The sequence below is a fragment of the Denticeps clupeoides genome, chromosome 20, assembly GCF_900700375.1.
Source record: "Denticeps clupeoides chromosome 20, fDenClu1.1, whole genome shotgun sequence".
Taxonomy (NCBI): Eukaryota; Metazoa; Chordata; class Actinopteri; order Clupeiformes; family Denticipitidae; genus Denticeps; species Denticeps clupeoides.
Window position 1 is genome coordinate 14,522,459 of NC_041726.1, and position 25,232 is coordinate 14,547,690.

Sequence of the window (25,232 nt, forward strand, 5' to 3'; positions counted from 1 at the left end):
AAAGATAAAAAATAAAACTGATTGACTAGTTGCCTAGACTAAGTCGTTTTCTTACAATCCCCTGCTCTAAAAAAAAAAAAAAAGGGAGGGGGGGTAATTTTTGGCTTATGCACCATTGATATTCCGTGTAAATACTGCCTAATCTGCCCCGCTCACTCCTACTGAGCACATGCTGCATTTACATGCCACCAGACTGTGCCACAGTTGTCCACATTTCAGCTTGCAGATCACTTATGGCGTGTTGGCAGCGACGTGTTGCCAGTTTATTTCACTCTCAAGCCTGTTTCAAAAGTAACCCATCTCGGTGTGAAAAAAAACCCCCCACGACTCTGGCAACCCTGACCCGCCTGGGAGTCGGTGGGAAATCCTCCTCAGAAGCAATATGGTCCAAAGAGAGCTGCGGGTCACCCTCCCCGCAGCCATCGTGTGCAAGACAAGGGGTTGATTAAGACAAGAGGACCGGTGATAATTGGTAGAAGATGGGGGGAAAAAAATACCCTACAATCCTCCACTGCTATAGATAGATATGTGGGTATCTGGGTTCAGATGCATGCGCCCCTCTTCAATGACGCACCCCGCTCAGAATGGGGATTGTCTGCTTGGAAAGGCTCTACATAATTTATAACCGTAGGACCTTATTTTATTGTCTTGGCCCGTAACAAGATCCTGTACTAATAAACCTTTACACCTTTATGCATCCATTCAAGCAGCGCGCAGTGTTGAATGTCAAACTGTCGGCAAAAACTTCTAATTACACTTTAGACTCGAAATTGACACTTTTTCTTGACTTGTCGATGCCGAGGACGAGTTTCCTTTTTTCATCCCCAGAATAATTTTTTTTTATTTTTCTCTCCAAGGTAACAATGACGGTACACAGATGGTGAAAGTGAAGTGATTGTCATTGTGATACACTGCAGCACAGCAGACGGTGACACAGCGAAACGTGTCCTCTGCTTTTAACCATCACCCTTGGTGAGCAGTGGACGGCCATGACAGGCGCCCGGGGAGCAGTGTGTGGGGACGGTGCTTTTGCTCAGTGGCACCTCAGTGGCACCTTGGCAGATCGGGATTCGAACCGGCAACCTTCTGATTACTGGGCCGATTCCTTAACCACTAGGCCCCCAATAGAACAGATGGTGTATTACTGCAGAAATTGTACTGATTTGCAGTTTTAGTGGACATTCTACTAACTGACACGTAAAGAAGAACGGATCGTATTCTTCAAACGAAGAATACGATTGTGCGGCGTCCCCCAGGAACATTGACTTGCATTCCATACGATCTCCTACGTCAAAAAGCATAATTCACACTCAAACTCCGAGTTCTTGTGCAATGGCAACAGCCATAGACAACCGTGCTCTAAATAAAAGTCAACTTAAAGCATGTTAATGAGTGTTTAATGAGTAATATATATGTTAATATGCTTTCATGTAGCCGCCATTGTTTCCTCGTGGTCATGTTTCATTATGATTTCCTTCTTTGAATGGAATGGCAGGTAAATAAGTTCTCGTCCCTGCATCAGTAATATTACTAACGTCAGAGCCCAAGGAAGCCCTTGTACCTTGTCCACACGTGCCCACACGCCACCAGCTGCCTCCTGTGGCGATTTTGCAGCATCTAGTTAGGTTTTTCTGAGGCTGATGTGACTTTTTGCCTTTTTGCCGGCCGTCTTCAGGCATAATTCTACAGGCCAGTGAACCACGTCATTTTAACGTGTTGAGTTCTAGTCGTCTCACCAGTGGTGTCTTTTGCAAGGTTCACACTTCTTAACCCCAAGAGCTGAGCTAAAACTTGGCTAAAACTCGCTCTGCTTTTGTCGTCTTTCACTCGACCTCAGAATTCGGAAGAACGCCGGCAATGTCAAATGACTAATCTCAGAAAACTGAAAAGGGTTCTACTCATCTCACCCAGACTTCAGTATCAGAACCAGAATTTTGCAGATCTAAGGATTTAGAACTTTGTCAGAGAAGGTGAATTTATGACCGAGGTGTCCCAGGTTTTTGCGGTTTCCGTTATTCGTAACAAGGTAGACCTCTAGGGGTCAGAATGAGCTGAGAACACCTGCCTAAAATGGACTAGTCCACCCAAGGACCTGGTTTATTGTATAAATTCAGAAGAAAGGCGCGGCGCATATGTGATGTCAGGGGGCGGGGCTTGCTGCACTGAACATGAGCAAAACATTTGCTGTATATTGTTGCGCTAATATTTAAAAAAAAAAATAGTCCCTATTAACTGCAAACATTTAGCTATACGACTGCGTTCGATGAAGTTACAAACAATACATTTACTTCTGCTGAACTGTTAATATGGCTTCTTTCATATGTTTTAAACGTTGCAGATTCCCACTGCCATTCAATGCGCAAAAATAACCGAGATAGTGTTGGGAAGTAGAATACTTCAGCGTCGTAAGACAAGAAACTGTAATAACTCATAACTAAAAAGGAACAGATTTTGCATAATGTAATGGAGGACTTCTATTTGACTTTGAAATGTAGCAGAGTTCAAATATAAAGTCACCCAGAGTGAAAATGTAAAGTGCAGATGCGTGACAAAAGGACAGAAGCGATTTACATTTCATTTGGTTTTTTTTTCCTGCAGTTCCGCACGCCCTTCCTCTATGCGCAGTCATTTGTACACCGGACTATTAAAAGGTACGGTTTACGTTTCGTAGGCGTTCGGCCGCGGCATATCGGAAATATGCTCGTGAGCGTTTCCTTGGCATCCCCGCGAAAGATTGGGCGGGGCCCTCTCCCCGAATTAGCGCTTAATCTCACGCCTAATCCCTTTTAATATTCTCCGCCAGCCTCCTCGGTACCAAATGACGCTGCGCTCTTGCCAGACGGCCCGAGGGTCCCGTCGCCGAGTGCCAAATGGCCTCTCATTCGCTTCACGATAATGTATCGCTCGCACCAACACTATTGATTTAATTGTTGGCAAACGCTCAACTGTACGGGCCTTTTTTTTTTTTTGCGGAAGGCCGCCGCTTTGTCGGAGGGAGCGAATGGTGGCATTTACAAGCACTTGTGTGTGCCGCCGCGTTCTATGAGAACCCATTCTGATAAGCCAATGCCGACGCCAGCAACGTTGTAATTAGAGCGTGTTGCTGTAATTAATACGGCGCGCTTATTAAGCGTGCATAAACTTCATAAAGGAATGCGTTCGGTAAGCGAGCGTCTTGAACCGGGGGATCGCGTCCCTGAAGGAACGGGCAATTTGAGTTTCTCCAATTTAGCGACTCAGATCGGAGCTGGTTTGTCTTCCTCACCTTCATGTTCCATGCCTGGCCGCTTGTTAATAAAGTGATAAAGTGATAAAGTCAAGTGACTTGCACAGCACACGGTGAACACAGTGAAATGTGTCCTCTGCATTTAACCACCACCCTTGGTGAGCAGTGGGCAGCCATGACAGGCGCCCTTGGAGCAGTGTGTGGGGACGGTGCTTTGCTTAGTTCTGGATTCGAACCGGCAACCTTCTGATTACGACTGCTTCCTTATCCGCTAGGCCACCACTGCCCCTGAAATCTTAGGGCGCTTTCCTGTTTTTCCCTCTCTGTTTCCTGTTTCCTCGTTTCCTTACCAAAGACAGAAGTGCTTTCAAAGGGCAAGCGCATGAAAACAGCCAAATGCTCCAAAATGTGGGAAGAATGTTTGAGTTGGAGCGGTGAATGGTGGGTTCCTCAGGCTGAACCATGTTTGTTTCATAGAGAGGAAGGAAGTAAAGAGGGTAATGCATGGAGTCCTGATATATATACACACACTCCACCATTAAAACCGCCTTTCCGAAACCTTCGCATGAATACGAGTGCCCCTGGCACTAGAAATGGCGCTTCGCCGTTCAGAGAGCGGCACATCAGACGGCCGGATCTGGAATTTGTCCCCTAATGTTGTCAACAAGACAACTTCCTGTCCATGCCAAACATTGTGGTTGGTGAACGGTGGTGTTGACGTCATTTCCGCGGATGCCACCTCAACTTGTATAGGCCGCCCTCCTCCTCATTTGCATTTAAAGCTACAGACACCGAAACGGCGCGTCCTGTGGAAATCTCATGGGATCAAAGTGGCTGTAATTCAGCACCAAGGCTGAATTTCGGAAAGAGACATCAGACACAGAATTAGGGGACCAATATAAAAGCAAAAAAAAAAAAAAACAGGGTCCCCCTCGTGCCACCAAAACAGCACTGATCCATCAAAGTTTGAATTCAACAGAACCTCTGCAGGTGTCTTGGTGGCATCGGCCTCATTTTGGAGCAGATCCCACAGATTGTAGACCGCACTGAGATCAGGGGCGCGCCTGTCCGGGTGCGTTATCTTGCTGAAAGAGGACGCTCACCACGAGGGGACAGGCGCTAGGTAGGTTACATGCACTTTATTGTAGGACTCAAGGTTCTTTGAGCCGAACGTTGACCATCTTGCGGCCCAGCTTTTTTTTTTTGTCTTCCCGTAGTGCATCCTGCTGTGCCTCTTATCCGTCCAATCCGTACGAGGGACTCACTGCAACCTTTTAGACCTGTCCCCGCGCACCAAGACGTGCTGTTTTGCAGATGCTCTGACTCAAAACATTACAAGTCTGGTCTCTCGGGTCTTTCATTTGTGAATTTTGTGCATGTGATTTATTTTTTATTGATGGTTGCATTATTATAAAGATGAAAAGATGGTCTACCTTCCACGCTACATAGGGGCAAAAGCAAATCTTTGATTTAATTATTAGCTGTTATTGGCTAAAATAGCCCTGGTATGCTTGTTCATTTACATTTCATTTATTTATGTTAAATATAGTCCTCGGCGCTGAACTGGAATCTAATTACGCAGCAGTGACACTCGCGTTTCGTTTCTTTGCCTTCAGTAGCTCATTAACGCGGTGCTGCCGCAGTAATCAGCCATCCTGTCCCCTGAACTAAAAAAAAAAAAAAAAAAAATCACTCATTGGTCAATTAACATAATTTATTCCGTCCAAAATGAAGATTCACAGCTTCAAAAGTCTTCCTCCACTTTTGGGGATAACGTCATTGAATTTTAAACACACTTGCCATGACCGTGCAATTACAGTGTCTTGGTGGTGACGGAACAGAATAATAAACGAGGCCATCTTCTCAACTGGATCTGGAAGAGCCGAAAAGAAGTGCAGTCACAGAACAATATTGCATTTGCCAATGAGAGTTCAAGGAAGAACTTGAAATCCTTGTGTTCTGCAGCGGTTGGTGGTGAAGGCCTTCCCTGCCAAAATGCACAATTCATAATTATTATAATAATAGAATGATTCAATGTTGTTGAACAATAGAAGGCAAATAAAGACGCTGCCAGACACAAAAAAAAACTGTTAGAACTCACAGTGATGTTGTCACAGGTGATAAAGAAGAAGCTTTTTTTATGCAGTACCGTTCATTTGTTCATTCATTGCATAAAAGATCATGCAAAAGAATAAGAAAAAAAATAGGAAATTAATGAAACAAGAATAATTAAAAATAATGGCGGCTGAAAAAAATTAAAACATAAAGGAAGATATGAGTGATGTTTTTTTTTTTTTTTTTTTATACAATTTCACCATATAGCTCTGCTTTAATGTATATTTTATTACAGTTTAACAAGTTTTTCAGCCTGGCTATTTTTGGAGACTTTCTGGTTTTCAGTCTTCTGTTTAAGATGAAGGGATTTTTCACAACCCCATGATGCAGTGGGTTAAAAAAAGAAACAAGTTTAGGAACAGGACTCTGGAACCTTGATCAAAAGGACTGTTTTTCTGTTGTGGTGGGTACAGTGACAACGCTTTGTATGCTGTGATGAATAACGGCAAGCCCTGTCGAGTTAGCAGAGGCCTTCACCCCCTTCTTCTGTGGAACGAGCTCAGAAATAATAAACAGTTCATTTTTCCAGGTCCCGCGGGAGGAGATGGGTTCTTGTATTTGGAAGCAGACCACGGTCCCTTGATCAGCCACGGCCAAATCGATTTCTCTCTCCTGTTTGCACAGTTGTACTTCGGAATTGTGTTGGGGGCTGGCATAACTGTGCAAAATGGGATCCCTGGATAACAGATAATCGAGAAATCCTTGGATTTGCACCGCAAAGGCTTCTTTGTAAGCCGCGCCGTCTAGATTGGAAGTATCGAGGACTTTTAGCATTACACAAGAGCAGAGTCCTTCAGGCCACTTTTCCTCTGGGAAAATCAGGGCACCACCTTGAGATGCCCTCTCATTCTCTTCCACAAAAGCCATTTGCAATTTGACTAATCACTGGAGTAGTCTGCAGACTTAGCCGGTCATCATCCGGGATCAAGCAACAGGAAAGGGGATCAGAGCCAGTACTTAGGACAAAGAGTCTGTCCTATCGTGCAAGTCACTTTAATAACATTAACACATATTTCCACAGAAGAATAATCGCGGCAGCGGTTGGAGATGCTTCCAGTCTTCTGGATTTTGGCGAAACGAACTGCTCGGTTTACTGGTGTGTCATTATTTGTCACCCAGAAAACAAACTGATTTTAAAGCGGGCAGAACTGGAGACAATAAGTGACAGCTGCCATGCGGCGTTTTAAACCCCGTGCTGTCGAAACATCACATGAACAAAGTTATTTCCACTAGCAGTCATACGTTTGAATGCACCTACTCTGTGGTTATGGAGACGAAGATGGAGCCATATTGAAGATTCCCATGCAAGAATCATATTTAGTATTTGTCCTATCAGGAGAAAGTGAAGTGTGTTTTTCCTCTTTTTACCTTCATGGCTGCTTTGTTCACTATTGTCATATTTAAAAGCTGCTTCATGAGATGCTCATTAACATGAGTGAATGATAAGAAAGGGTTCAGCATAAACCTTCAGGACTGTTGGAAATAGTCATGTGTTTTCAGTTTTGATCCATAATGTTAAATGTTAAAGACCCATAAATGAGTATACTATAAAAACTTTTCTCAACTGTGAAGAAGAAGAAGTACGGTTTATGCCGGACAGTTCATTTATTCAATACAGTGTAAAAAAAAAACGTAAAGATAATAAAGTGTGTTTGCATTTGTGTTTACATGAGGTTTGAGTTCCTCAGTACCAGCATGATTTCCCATATCAAGTCAAATCTGGCAACAGCGAGCTCCTGTTTACGTCCAGGTCCTGTCCTCAGATGTGGTCCACGTCCATTGCCAAACCAAACATGAAGACATATTATTAGTGCTTTTATGAAGAACTTCTGATGGCCGTACTAGTCAATCCCACACTCCTGAACACATCCATGTCTCAAATTAACGCCTCCAAAATGTCCCTCCCAAAACTCATACAAATATTTAATATTTGTTGAACATGTATTTCACCGTCAAACGTTTAACATTTGTGCGTCATCAGTAAAAGTTGGACAACAACCTCACACTGAAATATGTGTTCACATGCAGCACCAGACTTGAACTATGTGTTTATAATGCGTGGACATGTGGATCATGAGGAAATGCCTTTTAGTTCATGGTCATCTGGCTGACCTCTCCACAGGGTGAGCGAAACATTCGTTTTTCTTGGATTGGGTTCACAATGTGCGAGAATCAAATATTCTGCCTCAAATTCGAACCTGAACGTGCCAGGTTCAATTTAGTAACATGTACTTGTGAGGTTGCTTAATAGCTAATATTAGGTAATGACACAACAGAGCAGAAATTGGAAAACCTCCACGGGTTCCAGAGCGAGACTGTTCTCAGTTCCCCAATGGGAAATAGCACCAATATGCAGTAGTGGCAACAAGCATCTTTGTTGCTTTCCATCCCGTTTGCATTTAGTTATTCGGTGACAGATATGTCAAATGAGTTCCAATGCGTCATTCCAGGGACAGTCCCAGTGGAAGGAATGACTGCTCCCCTAAAATAAAATACTCATAAAAAAGAAATGGCCAAAGAATTCTATATGGAAAAAAACAATGAAGGTGGTAGAATCATTTGTTAGAATCTGTTCACCCCTGTGAAAATAGCAATGTCATGTATGTAATGTAACAATGTGATTTATCAGCTTTAATTCAATGTAATACATGAAAATTGTGATAATTATATGAATGCAGTTTTTTTTTTTTTTTTTAGAAGACTGATTGTCATTGTGATTGTCAAATCAAAAGTGATTGTCATTGTGATACACTGCAGCACAGTACACTGTGGCACAACAATTTGTGTCCTCTGTTTTTAACCATCACCCTTGGTCAGCAATGGGCAGCCATGACGGGGCGGTGCTTTGCTCAGTGGCACCTTGGCGGATCGTGATTCGAACCGGCAACCTTCCGATTACGCGCCCGCCTCCTTAAACGCTAGGCTTATAGTGTTATGAAGGTTTGAAAGTAAACACCATCATGCCAGCTCCGGCTTGGGTTTTCTCGTGCAAATAAGATCTCCAAGATGCCCTGTGTACTCTAAACCTCAATGGACGACCAAAACACATGGTATCACTTTTTAAAATGCGGTAATAATGTAATTGCTAATTAACATTTCACAATGTAACGTGTATGTGCATTGCTGGTTATGGCTTTTGCACACTTTTGACTGTTAAAATCAGACAAATGTGACCGTTCCCGCGGGGAAGTCTCTTGATCAGGGGCACCAGGGTAATAATAGGATCTGTAAGAATAGGGGATCCAACTTGTGACTTTGTGCCGGTTAATTGGCAAGTTGGCTGACGACGAGGCTTCCAACGCTCTAAACCTTTTGAGCTTTGTCTCGCCATTCAAGCTCCGTCACTGGAACTGATGATAATCCATCATTTGATGATCCATGTTAACGTCGTGAAACGGCACCGTCTGTGTCGCTCTGGAGACGACGGCATCGGGATCATTTCAAATTTGGGAAGCGCGCTTCAGATTAATTGGGGCTGCATTGTTCCTTAACCCATTAACCTTGGAATGCACTGTGCACAGTCGATTTAGTTCCTCAAAGCCAAGATCTGACGCAGCCTTCTAGCAGCGGGCCTTTATTTATTTATCCATCTAACTATTTATCTATTTCAGTTCAATCGCAGGCAGATGGCACGGGGTGTGTACACGATTAATCCTCTCTCAATTCAGACATGCAAGGCTGCGTGTCGGCCTGTGGTGTTGCCACGTCCCTTCCTCAGCATGGAAACATGGTGACATGGGGCATTAAATAACCTCTGAAGGCTCCAGACAAGGCAGCATCTAAGTGCTCTGATATAAAGGAACGCTTTATATAAGTAGGGGTTCGGTTCTTACACCATGGTACGTGGAGTGAACTTCACTGGGTGCTTGGATCAATGTACCCTGGCTGCTGTTCCATGCTAGTAGCTCAGCTTGTACTTAAAAGTCCGAAAACCAGACCCTCCATAAGCTTATAACATGACATGACATCACATGAGCTGCCGCTCTCCGAGCGGCGAAGCAGAATGGGCAAAGCGCGTTTTATGCCTATCGCCATTTCTAGCCACTGCAGGACCATAGGCAGGCTAGAACTCATATCAATGTTAAATAATCTAACAAAGTGAAATTTTCATCATAGGGGACCTTTACGAAATGTTAATTACGAAAATGTTCATTTAGATGCTTGGTGATTAAATATATAGTGATTCGGGGAGTCTAGGTCACGGGAAATTCCCATTAAATTGCTGTTGAGGCGTGACTCTCTGTAGTATCTACACGTGTTATAATTATGATACTCATTCAGCTTTTATTATACAACTTCTTCCACAGAAATAAAGCCTCTGCAAGCCACTCGATACCTCAGGTAAGAATTCTATGGTATATATTTTGATGTTAATAATGTTAATTTGCTATTAATCATGATTAAAAGGGCTCATTTGGTGGCATTTAAAACCTTTGTACTACAATGGATTATCTGCATAGATGGAGGGAGACGCTCATTATCTGCAACAGTTCCAATGAATGCCGGGTTCACTAATGCAAGTCTGTCACTTTGTTAATTGATTATTAGCTGAAAACTGTTGTATTGATTAAAGAAAGCAATAAAACTGTGAATAAAAATTCACGCTAGCTGCACATCTGATACATCAGCAAATGTGGGTTTTTCAAACTAATTATTCTTGTAATATTTTCTAATGATGCTCATTTAATTTTTTTTTTTTCATGGAAACAAGTTGGAAACAAGCAAATCTAATCTTTTAAAAGGCATTGTACATGCTAATTACAATAGTAATATTACATTAACATTAATGGCATTTAAGCCTCTTCTGCTGTTCCATTGTATGTAGAACACTGTGTTAATTGAATGATGAATTTAAAAGAAAAACTCAGCATTCCCCTATTTGTTGGGTTATTAGATGCAACTAGATCCTGCTGGTTTTCGGCTTTGGAAAATCTCAATCCATCTGAACGCCGGTGCAGAGTGCCGATTACACTCCATTTAACTAACCGTGGGGTTTGGAGGGATATTTAATTATCAGCTGATGCACTGCAGATGGCTTCAAATGACTGGAAACGTGGCGGAAATGGCCGAGCTATTGAATAAATGAATTAATGAACTGAACAATTAAAAGTACGTAAATCAGCTTCAGCGTTGGACTGTCGTGACTCAGTTCGCTGATGGCTTAACCCTACAAAATCCTACAGTTCCAACAAACAATGACCCAGGACTATTGTCCTGTAAATGTAGGGTGACCAGACGTCACCCTCTTTTTGAGATTTTAGTAATGGCCACGATCGGTCTCCCCCCTCTCGTGGACGTTGAAGTATCGCGGTACCCCTTCCCCCACTCGTGCCAAAGTGTCCTCTTTTTCCACAAGTTGAGGTCTGGTCACCCTATGTAAAAGTGCCTATTTTATCTCACACTTTGGTCCATGGTCTCTTGTGCATTTAGCATTTTATTGATTCATCCGGTCGCGTCTGATTTTGACTGGACAGCTATTACAAACCGTGGATGAAAAGCTCTATTTTATGTTCCCACTCAAACGAAACAACCAAAAAAGATATGTTTGATGGCTGAAGACAAGGTAAACCCCTTTCAAAAAGCCCATCTTAATCTTATTCGCTCTGGCCCTGTGGGGGAGGGGTGCTAAGAGATAAATGCATTTGCAGATAATTGGGTTGAGAAGCTCCTTGGTCAAGAATGAAAGGCTGCTCGGGGTAAGCTGGGGGAGGGGGGGTTCAGGATCTACAACTGAATGCAAAACCTTTGGGGAAAAAAAAAAAAACCCTCCTCGTTTCTGCCGTTCTGTACGGATGTTGTTCTGTACGGATGATCACAAGCCTTACCGTCATTATGACGGACATGCTTATGACAATGGATGCCCAGGTGATGCACAAGATGGTGGAGGGTGCAGCGGGCGAGTCGCAGTTTGGGGTCACGGTGAGGATAAAGTAAGATTTGTTTTTGTTTCTCTGCTGACCCCTTTAACCTGACCCGGTTAACCCGACCCTGTTAACAGAAAAAGGATTTGCTGATTGCTTTATTGGCTGAGAGACGGTCCGATTCTGGAGCAGATAGTTAACAACGGGCACTCCTCACGCTCAAGACTTTCTTATCAACAGCAATGCTTAACATGAAAGGAAACGTACTTTCATACATGGAATATCCATTCTGTATCTGAGCAGCCACGTGACTGGATGTATGTGATTCAAATGTATAATGTTACAGCAACATGCACAAAAAGATTAGGCAACTTAAATATTTCAGTGTTCAGTGCTCAAGCTTTATGGTTGAACTGACTGTTTTGGGGGGGGGGGGTGCATACCAGAGTGTGTGTATGTGTGTGTTCTGGCAGGGTCCTGCATCTGACTGTGGATTAGACAGGATAAGATTACCCCCCCCCCTTTCAGTGCGCTAAACACCCTCCGTTTAGCCTGATAAAACAGACGGCCCACCAGGATGTGAGGGTATTTGCCTTAATTTGAAATGTCATTTCCAGCTTTGGAGGTATGAAACGGCACATCTTTAAAAATGTGTCACTTCCACATTATATACAGAAAATATTCAGACCCCCTTTAATTATACACTCTTTGTTATATTGCAGCCATTTGCTAAAATCATTTCAGCTCTTTTTTTTCTCATTAATGTACACACAGCACCCCATATTGACAGAAAAACTGAGGTCTGAATACTTTCCGTACCCACTGTGTGTGTGTGTGTGTGTCTGTATGCGTGTGTGTGTGTGTGTGTGTATGTATAATCTTATCCTGTCTAATCCACAGCCAGATGAAGGACCCTGCCAGAACACACACATACACACACTCTGGTATGCAGTCACACTTCTGTAAAAAAATAACTGGCCACAAATATGGGCAATTAGCAAGACGTCCCCAATAAAGGCGTGGTTCTGCAGTTGGTGACCACAGACCACTTCAGTTCCTGTGCTTTCTGGCTGATGTTTTGGTCACTTTTGAACGCTGGCGGTGCTTTCACTCTAGTGGTGGCATGAGACGGAGTCTACAACCCACACAAGTGGCTCAGGTAGTGCAGCTCATCCAGGATGGCGCATCAATGTGGCAAGAAGGTTTGCTGTGTCTGTCAGATTAGTGTCCAGAGCATGGAGGCCTTTGTGCAAGGAGGAACAGGAAGAGCACTGCCAGAGCCCTGCAAAATGTCCTCCAGCAGGCCACAAATGTGCATGTGTCTACTGAACCAGGTGGGGTTTGTGAACACATGTTACAGACGTGACAGAGTCTGGAGACGCTGTGGAGAACGTTCTGCTGCCTGCAGGATCCTCCAGCATGACCGGCTTGGCAGTGGGTCAGTAATGGTGTGGGGTGGCAGTTCTTTGGGGGGCCATACAGCCCTCCATGTGCTCGCTAGAGGTAGCCTGACTGCCATTAGGTACCGAGAGGAGATCCTCAGACCCCTTGTATGCTGGTGCGGTGGGACCTGGGTTCCTCCTAATGCCACACCCACTACTGAGCCGCAATTTGACTTGTTTTAAGGACATTACATCAAAGTTGGCAGCCTGTAGTGTGTTTTTCCACATAAATTTTGAGTGTGACTAAATCCAGACCTCCATGCGTTGATAAATTTGATTTCCATCGATAAATTTTGTGTGATTTTGTTGTCAGCACATTCAACTATGTAAAGAAGAAAGTACAATAACAATATTTCATTCATTCAGGTCTAGGATGTCTTATCTTTGTGTTTTTTGAGCAGTGTGTGTATCTATATATGTATATATATGTAAATATGTTTTTTTTATAGTATCTATGTTTGACATGTTACTTACATGATATTTTCTTGAGGCACAGTCTGTCAATTTTAATTTGGCGAGATGATATTCAAATGTTGTATTTGTATCCTTTTGTATTGCTAGAAAAAAAAATTTGTATTGATAAAAATCTGTCCTCTGACTCTGAGTGACATCATTTCGGCATCATTTTTTTTACTTGGTCCTTTTGGTTCTAATGAACTGATGCTTGTTTGAGTTGTCATTGGTTGAATCTAGACTAAAAATGAAAGATTGTCCCTTTGAATCTCATCTTACAGTACATGAAAGCTCATTTGTTTAATGCAAAATGAAGTGCCAGATGCTCACCTCCCAGCTCTACACCTTCAGAGAACGTAAAAAAATGATGCAAAAGTAAAGATTTCTGCATTTCTTCTCTCCATCACCAATCTCCAATAGATTATTTGCTCTCTTGATAACATTTTTGTCAAGTTTTTACGTCTGAGTGCAAATCACAGTCACATAAAAACAGTGGCCAGATTTGGATGCTTGGAACCCATAAAAGGATTTTATGGCATCACTTTGATTTTTTAGCACAGACATTCCCGGGCATATCAGTCATCCACGTATAAGCTGCAATGGCCAAAAAATGCAAAACATATTCCAGCAAAACAGAGCAGCAAGTCCGTGAAGAAATCAGACATAGACATTTATTTATTTATTTGGTCTGTGGTCCAAGTGAATGACAGTCCAATGATTGATTTCCAAGCTTGTGTGTGTGTGTGTGTGTGTTGCAATAACCATAAAATCCTGTAGTTGGTGCCTATTTATCTTGAGTGCTATACACTTTTGTGGTTAAAAAAATCAGTAGCGTAATTTGTTTGTTTATTCCCTTATTCATTGATTTGTTTGTTCGTTCAGTTGTAGTCATATTATTAAAAATGTCCCGATCCCTTTGTCCTGACAAACACACACAGTCCAAATACTTTCTGGTTCGGTGAACTGGGAATTTTTAACTGACCCTGTGTGTGTGTGTGTGTGTGTGTGTGGTATTTAAACTGTCATGCAATAGCACTCTGTCCAAGGGTTCTTCCTGCTTTGCACCCAAAGAATGCTGGGATCGGATCCAGCCATCCTGCAACTCTGACCCAGAAAACTAGATGGGCTGATGTTTTTATTTTGTTATTATCCTGAGGGCATTAAACTAAATACCTACTTGGAACTTTGAATGCAAAATGATCATTTGATTTTTCCATGAATTCCCAATCCCCATGAATGCACAAGTGGTTAAAAATAATAATAACTTGATTTCCAAGAATTCACTCTATATATTAATATATTCATTTATACTTTTCATTGATTGTAGGTATTTTTTTGTAGATTGTATGTAGTCATTTCTGATCAGCAATAATTGTCATTATTATCTGAGTTATCTAGTCTGAGATACCGCATTCAGCAGGTCAGACTGACCTTTAACCCTGACCGTACAATCCACTGTACATACCACTGTAAAAAAGGGAATTAAAATCGCCGAAGACACCCACCATGGTATGAAGGTCACCTTGTCCTGATTCACACCGCAACTGAATTAATGTGTTTATTCAGTTTTGTTTGTGTGGTTATGCAGATATGAAATGATTCATACGCTCAGGGAGACTTCAATGCCGCCGTCCTGATCTCATGTCTTATCGCAGATTTGATTAAAGCTTTAGCATTTCGCTTTCGAAAACTGTCATTTGACCGGGACAATTTATTTACCCAGTATTCCTCTGATTAAAACATGACGAGGTCTTCATTTATATGGAATGGTTCTGCTTAAAATATAATACAAAATATATAAAAGGCTCTTCTCTGTTCTAATTTGAAGGCAAATTGTTAGTAAAATATTTCATTTCTTCTCTTAGGCGCAGTGCTGTGAGCAAAGACAATTTTCTATTATCAGCACGAGGCATATAAGAAGGGTGGGAGGTAGGACAGGAGCAGGCCGAGGAGTGGGTGGACATTTCAATGATGACGTGTCCATAAGATTTAGTGACCCCCCTCCAATCCCCAGAGAAACATGGGAAATCTGCAATAAAGAGTCAACAGAGAGTCACTATTTCTCTTACTAAGCAGAATTGGTTTAGTAGCATGAAAACGTTTTTTCCGTCCAACTGCAAGAAGTACTGTGTTTGTTGCCATGTTTGAGGGTGTTAATGTGACTGATCTATAAATACTGGTTCGGACGTTGCCAGTTCTCTGCTTTCATTACCTTTCTCTAGTGGTGTCCACGAGTAAATTACTTATTGTACAGGCTTCATCAGGAAATGAACTAGAATTTCATTATGCATCATATGGGTAGGTTTTAGTTTTGTGAAGCTAGTGTCTCTCAAGCAAAATTGTATTTAAAAAAAAAGAAGAGTAATTTACAATATAGTCAATTTGTATACAGATGTATTTAAGATTTCTGTAAATAATACTTACAGAATGTATACTGTATATTAATATTTTTATACTGTGGTGCTTGAGAGACACCATCAAATGGGATCAAATTCCTTGTATATGTTCGCTCACATAATAGGCCAATAAATGTGATTCTGACGCTGATATACTATCTGGGCATGATGGCATAATTTCTCCAAATCCTCAGAACTCTTGCTCATCAGTTTCTGGAATCAGTTTTTTTAATTCACGGGGTCATGTCTGTCTATCAGTGACGTTCCAGTGTAAAGTAATGTCTCCATTTTCACAGCAATACAGAAAGGCTAAGAACCTTCAGAGCAGAACAACCGTCAAAATAACGTGAAAATACGCATTTCACTGTCACGCACAGGCTCCTGTTTGCACACGCTCCCCAGTGCACTTAGCACAGTCTTCAAACGTATTCTTTTTATTTATTTTTTTGTGCTTTATCTTGCCCGCTGATCATAAGTACTGCATACTGTTCTGGCACATGCACTTAGATCTATATCTATACACACACACACACACACTCACAAGGGTCTCTACATTTATTTCCAGTATTCATCAGAGCTGCACTGTATCAGTGGTTGTCGGTCTGTTGGCTTTTAGACCATTGGTGTGTGTGTGTGCACCGTGTGAGTGATTAGAGTCATTTCTTAGGCCATTATTACAGCTGGAAACCCCTGTTTCTGCAGGAGATCATGGGAAAATGGACAAGTGATTATTGTTTATGCGCCCCGCAGACTGACTCTCCACCTTCTTCCGTATCATATCAGTATAATACGCACTCGACTGTGCAGTTGTGAGCCTGGTTAAACAAGGTTTAGGGTGGAACACTGGAATCCCTGCATAATCCCGTCATACAGAGTTGAGGGATGAATAATGGAGAATGAATAAGAGGATTGCATCTTTAAAAAGGAAAAAAAAAAAAACTTGTCCTTTTTGCTCCTCAATCTTCAGCAAACAGCAGGAGGGTCCTGGCACAAGAGAGAGAGAAAAATCTATTTCTTACCATCTGCTCAGTGGACAGGGCCAGATTAATTTATTATAAAAATGTTACCAAAGTCTATTACATTTAAACAGTACATTTGTATAAAGTATAAACTATTGAAATGTGTGCATTTGTCTTTGCTCTGTGATTGGCCGAGAGTCAAGTATGTTATTCCCTTATTTCTACTAGCCGTCATAAATATTAAGTGTGGTGTAACTCAAGGCGAGTGTGGTGAGCACCCAAATGGCAAAAAAACAGCTCTTTATCCTCTGTCCCCATCTGAGTTGGACTCCCAAGTTCATGTCCCCGATCATCTGAAGCCTCAGAAGCATTTGGCGGCTCTGTCAGACTACGAGATGAGAGAGAGAGAGAGCCGAGGCTGCATCTCAGGGCTTCTCATTGACGGCTGTCACCAGCGTGTTGACAGCTTGCCGCTGTCCGTGGGGCTCAGCATTGATTGCGTTTAAGTGGGAGGCGGAGAGTAAATACCACAGCAGCCAAACACCACATTGGTGGGGGGGGGCATCTATGGAAGTGGGATTTGGGAAAATAAGAATACTGTCTGGAATAGGACTAGGATGTTTTTATGTTTTGTTATTATGGATTTGTGCTGAATAAGGAACTGTTTTTGAGCATTCGGTGTTCCAGAAATATACAATATATAATCAATATATTTAATAATTGATCAACTATTTGATAATTGCAAGTTCTGTGCAACATTAAAGCAATTCTAAAATGTCATGAGACAAAGTAATTTGTAATATGTGGGTTCAGGGGGGTCATATGGGCTCAACAAAACAAAGCCAAAAGATGACATAAGCTTTATATATTAGGGTTAAATCGGACACGGGACAATAAAGATCAATTCGGGCAAATCGGGTGACATAATAAAAGTAAATGCTGGACATTCCCCCCAGGCTTATAAATGCATCCCTCACTGAACATGAATATGATTAACATAACAATTTGTGTGCTAGTTCTGCACCACAGTTTATATCGTCCATGCATATATTGAGACCTTTTCCACACCTTCCAGCCTGGCTATTTAACCTCCAAATGATATTTACACATGCATGTTGCATGGTATTATATGTGAGATCACAACAGTGTCTAATAAAAACATTAATATGGTTGCTGTATAAATCCATATGATGGACATACTGATTTTTTAACATTTTTTAGATCTGTATGTTTTCTATGAGTGGTGGCTTTATGGTGGTGGATTTATGGTTTAATCCAGCAAACGAGTTTATCATACAGTCTATATACACTTCCAGCCAAAAGTTTGGATGCCCCTACTCTGTGGAGGTTATGGGGACAAAGATGGAGAGCCCAATGCAAGAAACATATCTAGTATTTGTTGTAGGAGGGAAAGTGAAGTATGTTTGATGAGATGTTCATTAACATCAGCGAATGACAAGAAAGTTTTCAGCATAAACCTTCAGGGCCGTTTGAAACCGTCCCCGTTGTCCAACTTAAGGTGGAGGAGAGAAGACAAGAGTGTGAAATGCTGCCATCACGGCACAAGCTCCCTGATTTGGAGACACGCAAATGTTTTGCCTGGTTTGCTCTTTTTTTTATTTTGTTTGTTACATAACCTCACGTGTCACTTCAGTGTCCTTCAATGTACATTTTGAAACATAGTTCCATGATTGGCATTACCGATAATTCAGCTTTTTGGCTTGAACATGAAATTGCCCTGTACTCTGGAAGAAAAGGTTAACTGTGTAGATCAATTTCCTGTAATGGGAAGGAGTGAACCGAACAGAAATCAGTCCATGTGTAATCCTGTACGTCCTAATAAGGAAAGTGACCTTGAGATGTGTCCGCACTGCTGGTTACAAAATTACAATTTCCAGTCTATTAGAAGACGAGTTTGAACGAATGTGCTATGAATTGTTAATATTTAATCAGTCATGAGACACGTTTGAAAGGATGAAGAAATGTTAGGCTGTGCACTTTTCATTAGCTGCGTTTTTGGGAATGAGAATAGCTTGGAGGTCCAGAGGTTTCACTAACAGTTAATAATTGCTGTTTGGAATGAAAAAAATGAATATGAGTCATAATCACAATCAGCATTTCTTTTCAAAACTGCTTCCAGTTTTGTGGATAATATGTGGAACGTGTAGACTGCAGCAAGACACATGTAATGGTGATTCACATGAAGTATTTTTACTGCATTTAGTAGGGGTGTTAGATATTGATATTGCGATATTTTACATAGTGATATCGTAATTATACAGGGACATCAAATTTCGATCTTTTTGTATACAAATTTAGTCCACCGGGTGGTGCTGGCTCAGTCCTCTACAAGCACCCCTAATATTTACAATTTTTTTAATGCTAAAGAAACTATTGAAGTTTAGAAGTTTTAGAACAATTGGCTGCAATATCAAATGTTGATGATGGAAGATAAAACAAATATTGATGCTGATATGCCAGTTGACATGCTGGGATGTCCCATACAGGACTTCCATGTGTCTGTGACGATCATATTTAATGCTTCATCCATCAGTAATATCTAATGATCACATTGGTATTTTTTTTATGTTGATGCTGATATGGTAAAAAGCAGAGAGGGTGTTGTGCTCGTGGGTTATCACAGTGCAGTACTATGTCCAGTCATGCCTTTTAATGACAATAAAAAAGTACACAGTTTTAATCCATTGAAATGATAAAGTGAAAAACATTTCACTTATTATGGTTTGAGACTGAAATGATTTTGAGAAATTATATGTGTACTTCATGCATATAAAAAAGGGGATTTTGAATACATTATGCACTTTAACAGAATACATTACTGAATAATGTTCTCAGCATTCAGTAGTCAATACTATTTTGATGAGTCCTAATTGTAGAGGGAGTGATCAGTTGCTTCCATAATTCCTTCATTTGTTGAATCATTGGACTCTTGCCTGTCCCCTGGTTGACATTGTCCTCATTAGTCTACAAACATTTACATTTACAGCACTTATCAGACGCCCTTATCCAGAGCGACTTAGAGTCAGTAGTTACAGGGACAGCCCCCCCCCCCCCCCCCCCCCCCCCCCCCGGAGACACTCAGGGTTAAGTGTCTTGCTCAGGGACACAATGGTAGTAAGTGGGGTTTGAACCTGGGGCTTCTGGTTCATAAGCAAGTGTGTTACCCGCTAATCAACTACCTCCCTACATTGCGGACATTGCATTCCATTTGTTTTTTCATTTTTCAGAATTATTGTCTTATGAAAATTTCACCAACAAAGCATCAGTGAACAAATGAAATCAGAGCTTTTATGTGAGCTGATGGCAAGCTTGCTTTGACAGTCCTTGCCATCCACCACCACAGCCCCCAAGTTCTGAAAGTTTCATCAATCATCATAAAAATCAACTTCAGTCACATGCTCTCAACGTCTCATCAAAGCCCAAACGTGTACAAGCTGCAAACTCCCACCTCTGGTGCAGAGCATTTTACATTTTACATATTTACATTTACAGCATTTACCAGACACCCTTATCCAGAGCGACTTACAATCAGTAGTTACAGGGACAGTCCCCCCCTGGAGCAACTTAGGGTTAAGTGTCCTGCTCAGGGACACAATGGTAGTAAGTGGGGTTTGAACCTGGGTCTTCTGGTTCATAGGCGAGTGTGTTACCCACAAGGCTACTACCTAGTAGCGTTTAAGCAGGACTCGCTTCACCTCTGCTTCCTGCCACGGTAACAGACCAAAGGGACTAGAGCAGCAACCTCGATCCCGAGCGCTGCACATCATCTTGGCGATAGTAGAGTTGGTGCATTCCAGAACCAAGAGATGAGCGTAGATGAGCAAACCCGTTTAGATGGAATAAAGCCCAAATCATCATTAGACCCCTGTAATTATTTACGCCCGCACTGATGAGCCAACCGAGGGAATCATCCCGATTCCTCTTTTTGTCTTAATCACCAGTGCCGACGGCGAGCAATCACCAGGCCATTTTGCCGCCAAATGGAACGCCATGATTCGGTTTAGACGAGTGAGGCGGAGCTTCTGAGCCGTCTGCAACGCTACACAACCAGTCATGTAAACAGACATCATCGTCGATCGCCGACTCCTTAACTACAAAAAGAGCTTCTGATTGGGGAAGTTCCCTCAAATCATTGCCATGTGGACCGGGGCCCATTAAACTCTTCAAAATCAAGATGCAGGGAAGAGTCGGGTGATTCTCAGCATATACCTGATTTAAAACTGTATGAAAAAACGTTTTCGGAAGAATGATGGTGATGCCGCCCCTCAGTCAGATTCAGTGGCTGTATGAACGGCGTGAAATTATTGAAAACAGATATGCGCCGAGACGGTTCCTCCCTCTCGGAGATTATGACAGTAATTGAATTGAACTTATCTTAATGCTCCGTAAATCCGTCTTGCGCGCTCTTCGCATAAGCCTGCCCGCTACCTACCTGACTGCTGACTTTATGACGTTGCTTAGCAACAGCACCAGCAGCTGTTCGGCGATGGAACAATTTTGCATTGTTCAAGCTAAATAAAAAGTTTCTGCTTTTTAGTCTGTACTCTCATTCTCATATATAACAAAACCGAAACGTGATTATGTTCCGTTCCAGAGATCCGAAGCCTCTCAGCTAAATAATTCTGGGCTAGAGCGATATAGAACGGTTAAAAAGGCTTTTTAGTCTATATAATGTGGGGGTTAGGTTTTCATTCCGGTCCACTGTAGCGGACGCTTTATTCTCCTATTTTTCACGCATGTAGCAAAAGCCAACAGATAAACTATATTAAAATAATCATATTATCATTACATTTTTTTTGATCCACACTACAGAATTTTCTGACCAGGTGACCAGGTCATAAGGGTTCGTACCACACGCTTGATAAGTATGAGGCACGCACTACATGATGCACAGCCTTTCAAACAGAAGTTTTAAAAATGGATTCTGCTCTGTTCCAGAAGTGTGTCCCTGAGCGTATTACCGCAGAAGTAAAACACGAGCGCTTTGTCTCAGCGACACCGCCATTTGCAGTCGCTAAGTGGCCTTCATCCGGCGCCCCCGGCCACGCCAGCCGGCCATGAAGCACCTCACTACGGCGGCGGATCTTTAATTAGTTCTGCCTGGTGGCCCTTCCCTCTCCCACCCACCATGCGCCTCTCCCTCCTCTCGGTTTTCAGTTCATCTCAGTTTTCGCAGCTTTAAAGCCGCAGCCGTTCTGTTCTAGGTGAACAGGTGACCAATAGGTCACACACACACACACACACACACACACACACACACACACACACACCTCGTATCTCGTACACTGGTTAAAAAAAGAAAAGTTCATTTCGAATATTCAAATGTTTTGTTCTGTCAAGCTCACATAACTTTTTTTTCTAACACATCCAAGCATTCACACACAGACACGTTGCATTTTTTTTTTTTTTAAAGAGAATGAGCTTCTAAATGAACTGCCAGCTGGTGATGTGTTGGAAAGGATCTGACGATACGATACGTATCACGATACATGGGCCACAATACGGTCATATCTTGATATATTCGGATATATATTGCGATATTTTACAGTTCACTGAAAATGTAAAAACAGGGCTGATATACAAGATGCTGTAAATCATCAATTATGTATATCATTGTTACATTAACAATTCAGCCAACAGAACATCACTTGTATACAGAAATATTGATGTCCCTGTATCGATACAAAACCACGATATATTGCTGTATCAATATTTTTACTCTCAAGTAATGAGTGGAAATAATTTGTAATAAAAACATTTGAAACATGATTTGTACCATTTGTGGGTGTTGTTTGTGTGGGGGAGAAGTTTTGAGGTTCACTGGCTGTAGCTGGAGGTGGTCTGGTTTGTGTGCGGCTGCTCAAGTGCGGTGCTCCCGTTGACTGTTCGATTGTTCTACATGCTGTGCAGCGATGCTCAGGTCCCCGTCCGTCTGTTACCAAGGGCAACGAGCAAATGGCAGCCATTTGTGGCCCCGAAAGCCTTCTCCCGTGGTCCAGACAGACATGCCCACACCTTGTGAAATGATGAGGGGCATTTCGAAAAAACTGCAGGGGTGCAGAGGTGGGTTCAAAAAAATTAGAGGTACAACAGACGCGGTGGAAGGGCTGAAAGTAGAGCAGTTTTTCCACCTTAGATTTTCCACTACAACTAAGCTGTAATTGTATGTAAATAACCTCTAGATATGAATAATTTCACTGTTTTTATCATTAGGATAACCCTCTTACTGTAGGAGAAGGAGAAGTCTCCCTAATTTTTTTTTTTTGAGGTCTCCAATGGTCACGGCCCAAAATCGCAGCGGTGAGGCAAATCCACGCTTGATCAGCGATGGTTAACAGCGGCATCCTCGAGGACACAGAGATGAGGGGAAAATGTGTGCCAATCCACTGATCGTTGCACAAACAAGCCGTTTTTGCATTTGTCCATTCATCAAACTCCGTTTTCGTGACAGGGTCGGGTTACTTCCCTTGTTAATTCTGGATTCTCTGACAGAACGGTGTTTTTGGAGACCCGTCAGAGGTAAAAGTTTGTGTGGTCTGTAACCCCCAAATCAGTCACATGACAACCCCACAAGTGAAGATGTCTAGTGTGAACTGTGCGCGACATAACTACTTTCTGGCTGACTGACTACAACTTTTATAGTACTGACTATAAATCTCCTTCCAATTAGAACAACGCTTTTTACTTTTTCCGTGGTGGTGAAATTAGTGAAATAAAGCATGTTTATTGAAACATTATAATTAGATTTACTACAAATTGCAGATTATACCTGATATGGATGGCAATGGTTATGTTAATAATGCAATTTTTGTTTTATTCAACTTGTTCTAGATTTAAGAAATTCCTGTTCTCCTCTTTGGAGCCATCTCTTTTTGTTTGGTCATGCCCCTGTTGCTGATTGGCTGGAGGAGTTTGCATTTGGTCAGAACCATGCAAAAGGTTTCATGTCATTTGGTCTTACAGGGGCAGTCGTGGCCTAGCGGTTAAGGAAGCGGCCCTGTAATCAGAAGGTTGCCACTGGATTCCCGATCCGCCAAGGTGCCACTGAGCAAAGCACCGTCCCCACACACTGCTCCCCGGGCTCCTGTCATGGCTGCCCACTGCTCACCAAGGGTGATGGGTTAAATGCAGAGGACAAATTTCACTGTGTGCACGGTGTGCTGTGCTGCTGTGTATCACAATGACAATCACAATCACTTCACTTTAAAAAGATCAAATTAAAATATTGAATGAACAGTTTCCCTGCAGTATATGTGCTTTGTACCTATTTCCATAAACTTATATTGAGAAAAAAAAATTATTGACCTGGTCAGCACAACTGCCCAGTAACCAGCAGTCAATAGTAGTTTGTAATCAAACCGGCGTCTCCTTTTCATGGACTTGCCCGCTCAGCAAAGCAGCAAGGTCGGTCGGCCTTCACCGCACTCCCGGGCCTGTTGGCTGTAAAGTATTCTCTGGCCACAGCGCACCATATCCGGCTCCACCACCAGCAGGACATTGTCTAGTGGTAATGGCATTGCTACGGTTCTTTCCGGCTCCCATTCTCTGGCAGTGACTGGGTATTACCCAGCATTCCACTAGCTTTGGAAAGCATGTTACCATAATCTGTGATGAGCTTGTGTATGTATGTACAGGGTACCCGCAGGGTCTTAAAAACTGGATATTGTAAATGAAGGCCATGAAAAGTTATGGAATTTTGTTCACGGGTTTTGGAAGCCACACCTTCCAGGATAGAAATACATTTTTTGACAAGCAGAATTCTGAACATGAGAAAACAAATAGAAAATAAACTAAAATTTCTCATGCATTTTAGTGCAGGGATGCAAGTTGTGAATGTGTTTATGACGACGAGTGTGTACCAGGTTTGGTGCATGTAGGTTAAACTGTCTTTCCACAGGAAGGAAAAACTATTTGAAATGTCTGTGGTTTAACATATCTTAAAGTCCTCATTACTGCTTCAAATGGAACTGCTTGACAACATCCTGCCCAAATTTCACGTGGTTTTGATGGACCGTGTATGAGCACGATATGGAAAAGTAAAATCTGACACTTTCTGTGAACACTTGGTGGCGCTATACAAAACCGCCAGGATTTTTACATGCGTGTGACCAGGGTCTGGCCTTAAAGAGAGAAAAAATCCTGACGTATGAACCGTCATGTCCAGTCAGATTCTTTGCAGGTTCTTTCTTTCTTTCTTTATTTCTTGGAGAACACTTTCTCCTGTGCCGAGGAGTCCTGCAGTCAGTGAAATAGCAGCAACTGTGACCCGACCGGCTGAGCGTGTGACCCGTGGCAGGCAGATAATGGCCGTTAGATCCATGCCGGTGGCAGACAGAAGAACCTTTAGCCTCCTGGTCTGACGTGCCATTTTATACCCGTCAGGCCTGTAATTACATTGACTTGATCATTTCGTTTAGACGTTTGTCACTTGCCAGTGGCAGGGTAATTGGTAATTGGTAATTGCGCAATCTACTGGAGTCCCTCTACTCAATAATTCACCTGTGTCAAGTATTCTGAGATTTAATTTGCAGAATTTCTATGCGTACTTATTTCAAAACAATAGTTTCTTCGCTTATTTATATTCAGTATCTCACAAAAGTAAGTGCACCCCTCACATTTTGGTAAATAGTTTGGACATTTTCACTTAGGGGTGTGTACTCAGTTTTGTAGCTGGGGGTTTAGACATCAGTACCGTGTTGTGCTTAGTCATTTAGAAGTGTCATATTTTTGGTGTTGTCCCAAGGAAAGACATAAAAGAA

The 25,232-nt window shown here is 42.1% G+C and overlaps 1 protein-coding gene across 3 annotated transcripts in view; it reads left to right on the forward strand.

The window, feature by feature from the left end:
- LOC114770550 (semaphorin-6D-like) overlaps positions 1–25,232 on the forward strand; it is a 54,552-nt gene that overhangs the window by 1,691 nt on the left and 27,629 nt on the right. The window contains exon 3 of one of the 3 annotated variants that reach the window (XM_028964569.1): positions 9,649–9,682. The exons of 1 other annotated variant lie outside the window; for it this stretch is intronic. The gene's annotated coding sequence lies outside the window, so the exon portion shown is untranslated. Of the gene's footprint in view, positions 1–9,648; positions 9,683–11,133; positions 11,261–25,232 lie in introns of those variants that run through there. One more of the 3 variants, XM_028964572.1, reaches the window with a different exon arrangement.